Raw genomic sequence first — 4981 nt, 5'->3', positions numbered from 1 at the left:
AGAGAGTGTAGAGTGGTTTTATTATGTGATCAATGTTGAGAGTGTCCACTAGTGAAAGTAGGATCCCTAGGCCTTGTTTCCAAACATCGAATCTCCGTTTGTTTACTGTTCTGTTGCATGTTTACTCGCTGCCAAAATTTATTCAGATTGCTATTGCCACTCATATTCATCCATATCATTTGCATCTCACTATCTCTTCGCCGAACTAGTGCACCTATACATCTGACAAGCGTATTAGGTGTGTTGGGGACACAAGAGACTTCTTGTATCGTGATTGCAGGGTTGCTTGAGAGGGATATCTTTGACCTCTTCCTCCCCGAGTTCGATAAACCTTGGGTGATCCACTTAAGGGAAACTTGCTGCTGTTCTACAAACCTCTGCTCTTGGAGGCCCAACACTGTCTACAAGAATAGAAGCACCCGTAGACATCAAGCACTTTTCTGGCGCCGTTGCCGGGGAGGAAAGGTAAAAGGCACTCACACTCCGGATCTCGGCAACTAAGCTATCTTCCGGCGCCGTTGTAAGTGCTCAAAGCTATTTCCTTTAGATCCTGCAATTGCATCTTTTTGTTTCTTGTTAAACACTAGTAAGGCATAATGGAAAACATCTCGTGAGCTTTTTAAACTATTTCCCGAGTCAAGACATGAATGGTTTAATGCAAAAATTAAAAAACCTATGGAACCTTATTTGCATGCTAGTAGCAATGATATTAGTATGAACGCTTTGAACACCATTGTTGATAATGATATAGAAAGTTCTAAGCTTGGGGAGGTCGGTTTTGATGAGAATGATCTCTTTAGCCCTCCGGGTATTGAGGAGAAAGTTTATGTTGATTATGATATGCCTCCCATATATGATGATTATAATGATAGTGGTCTTTTGGTGCCACCTACTATGGAGGATAAAGTTTATTATGATTACAATATGCCTCCTATATTTGATGATAGCTACATTGATGAATTTGCTCCCACTATTACTAATAAAATTGATTATGCTTATGTGGATAGTAATAATTTTATGCATGAGACTCATGATAAGAATGTTTCATTTGATAGTTATATTGTTGAGTTTGCTCATGATGCTACTGGATATTATTATGAGAGAGGAAAATATGGTTGTAGAAATTTTCATGTTACTAAAACACCTCTCTATATGCTGAAATCTTTGAAGTTACACTTATTTTATCTTTCTATGCTTGTTGCATTATGCTTCATGAATTTGTTTATTTACAAGATTCCTTTTCATAGGAAGTGGGTTAGGCTTAAATTTGTTTCATACTTGATTTTTGATGCTCTCTTTGCTCCAACTCTCATCCTTATGTGAGAATCATTAAAACTGCTGAGCCCATCTTAATGGCTATAAAGAAAGCACTTCTTGGGAGATAACCCATGTTTTTATTTTACTACAGCACTTTGTTTTATATTTGAGTCTTGGAAGTTGTTACTACTGTAGCAACCTCTCCTTATCTTTATTTTATTGCATTGTTGTGCCAAGTAAAGTCTTTGATAGTAAGGTTGATACTAGATTTGGATTACTGCGCAGAAACAAATTTCTTGTTGTCACGAATTTGGGTATTATTCTCTGTAGGTAACTCAGAAAAATCTGCCAATTTACGGGAGTGATCCTCAGATATGTATGCAACTTTCATTAAATTTAAGCATTTTCATCTGAGCAAGTCTGGTGCCTCTTAAAAATTCGTCTTTACTGGATCGTTCTGTTTTGACGATTCTCGCCTTTTATTTCGCATTGCCTCTTTTGCTATGTTTGATGGATTTCTTTGTTCCATTAACTTCCAGTAGCTTTGAGCAATGTCCAGGAGTGTTAAGAATGATTGTGTCACCTCTGAATATGTGAATTTTTGATTATGCACTAACCCTCTAATGAGTTTATTTTGAGTTTGGTGTGGAGGAAGTTTTCAAGGGTCAAGAGAGGAGGATGATACAATATGATCAAGAAGAGTGAAGAGTCTAAGCTTGGGGATGCCCCCGTGGTTCATCCCTGCATATTTCAAGAAGACTCAAGCATCTAAGCTTGGGGATGCCGAAGGCATCCCCTTCTTCATCGACAAATTATCAGGTCACCTCTAGTGAAACTATATTTTTATTCCGTCACATCTTATGTACTTTACTTGGAGCGTCTGTGTGTTTTTATTTTTGTTTTTTTATTTTCATTCCCTGAATAAATTCATGCTTGTGTGGGAGAGAGACACGCTCCGCTGTTTCATATGAATACATGTGTTCTTAGCTTTATTCTTAATGTTCATGGCGAAGGTTGAAACTACTTCATTCATTGCTATATGGTTGGAAACAGAAAATGCTGCATGTGGTAATTGGTATAATGTCTTGAATAATTTGATACTTGGCAATTGTTGTGCTCATATAGATCATGTTTAAGCTCTTGCATCATGTACCTTGTACCCATTAATGAATAACTACATAGAGCTTGTTAAAATTTCGTTTGCATGATTGATCTCTAGAGTCTAGATATTTTCTGGTTGAGGTGTTTGAACAACAAGGAGACAATATAAAGTCTTATAATAGTTACAATATGTTCATATGTGAGCTTTGCTCCACCATTTTATACTTGAGTTTGCTTCAAACAACCTTGCTAGCCTAGCCTTGTATTGAGAGGAATTCTTCTCGAGCATCCAAATCCTTGAGCCAATAACCATGCCATTTGTGTCCACCATACCTACCTACCACATGGTATTTCTCTGCCATTCTAAAGTAAATTACTTGAGTGCTACCTTTAAAATTCTATTCTTTGTCTTTGCAATATATAGCTCATGGGAAAATAGCTTAAAAACTACTGTGGTGAAGAATATGTAGCTATGTATCTTATTTCTTATAAGTTGCTTGTTGAGCGGTAATCATGTTTCTGGGGACGCCATCAACTATTACACCTTTGTTGAATATCATGTGAGTTGCTATGCATGTTCGTCTTGTCTGAAGTAAGGGCGATTTTCATGATCAAATGGTTTGAGTATGCATAATGTTAGAGAAGAACATTGGGCCGCTAACTAAAGCCATGATTCATGGTGGAAGTTTCAGTTTGGACAATTAATCCTCAATCTCTTATGAGAATTTTATCTGTTGTTGAATGCTTATGCATTAAAGAGGAGTCCATTATCTCGTTGTCTATGTTGTCCCGGTATGGATGTCTAAGTTGAGAATAATCAAAAGCGAGAAATCCAATGCGAGCTTTCTCCTTAGACCTTTGTACAGGCGGCATAGAGGTACCCCTTTGTGACACTTGGTTGAAACATATGCTATGCAATGATAATCCATGTTAATCCAAGCTAATTAGGACAAGGTGCGAGCACTATTGGTATACTATGCATGAGGCTTGCAACTTATAGGATATCTTATACATAACACATATGCTTTATTACTACCGTTGACAAAATTGTTTCATGTTTTGAAAATGAAAAGCTCTAGCACAAAAATAGTAATCCATGCTTCCCTCTGCGAAGGGCCTATCTTCTACTTTATTGTTGAGTCAGTTTACCTATTCTTTCTATCTTAGAAGCAAACACTTGTGTCAACTGTGCATTGATTCTTACATGTTTACCTATTGCACCTGTTATATTGCTTCATGTTGACAACTATCCATGAGATATACATGTTACAAGTTGAAAGCAATTGCTGAAACTTAATCATCCTTTGTGTTGCTTCAATGCCTTTACTTTGAATCTATTGCTTTATGAGTTAATTCTTATGCAAGTCTTATTGATGCTTGTCTTGAAAGTATTATTCATGAAAAGTCTTTGTTATATGGTTCAGTTGTTTACTCATTGTCTTTACCATTGCTTCGAATCGCTGCATTCACTACATATGATTTATGATAGTATTGATCAAGATTATGATAGCATGTCACTTAAGAAATTATCTTTGTTATCGTTTACCTACTCGAGGGCGAGTAGGAACTAAGCCTGGGGATGCTTGATACGTCTCAAACGTATCTATAGTTTCTTATGTTCCATGCTACTTTTATGATGATACTCACATGTTTTATACACACTTTATGTCATTATTATGCGTTTTCCGGAACTAACCTATTGATGAGATGCCGAAGGGCCAGTTGCTATTTTCTGCTGTTTTTGGTTTCAGAAATCCTAGTAAGGAAATATTCTCGGAATCGGACGAAAACAAACAACCAACATCTTAGAATTCCACGAAGCTTCCAGAACACCCGAGAGCCACCAGAGGAGGGCCACAGGGCCACCAGACGCCAGGGCGGCGCGGCCCAAGGGGGGGCGTGCCCCCCTATTGTGTGGCGCCCCGTCGGCCCTTCCGACTCCGCCTCTTCGCCTATTTAAAGGTCCCTGACCTAAATCTTCGATACGGAAAAGCCACGGTACGAGAAACCTTGCAGAGCCGCCGCCATCGCGAAGCCAAGATCTGGGGGACAGGAGTCTCTGTTCCGGCACGCCGCCGGGACGGGGAAGTGCCCCGGAAGGCATCTCCATCGACACCACCGCCATCTTCATCAACGCTGCTGTCTCCCATGAGGAGGGAGTAGTTCTCCATCGAGGCTAAGGGCTGTACCGGTAGCTATGTGGTTAATCTCTCTCCTATGTACTTCAATACAATGATCTCATGAGCTGCCTTACATGATTGAGATTCATATGAGCTTTGTATCACTATTCATCTATGTGTTACTCTGGTAATGTTATTAAAGTAGTCTATTCCTCCTCCATGGTGTAATGGTGACGAGTGTGTGCATCATGTAGTACTTGGCGTAGGTTATGATTGTAATCTCTTGTAGATTATGAAGTTAATTATTGCTATGATAGTATTGATGTGATCTATTCCTCCTTCATAGTGTGATGGTGACAGTGTGCATGCTATGTTAGTACTTGGTGTAATTGCAATGATCTATCATGCACTCTAAGGTTATTTAAATATGAACATCGAATGTTGTGGAGCTTGTTAACTCCGGCATTGAGGTGCTCTTGTAGCCCTACACAATTAGTGGTGTT

This window comes from Lolium rigidum, chromosome 4 (genome assembly GCF_022539505.1).
Source record: "Lolium rigidum isolate FL_2022 chromosome 4, APGP_CSIRO_Lrig_0.1, whole genome shotgun sequence".
Classification (NCBI taxonomy): Eukaryota; Viridiplantae; Streptophyta; class Magnoliopsida; order Poales; family Poaceae; genus Lolium; species Lolium rigidum.
Note: the sequence above shows the minus strand (reverse complement) of the source record.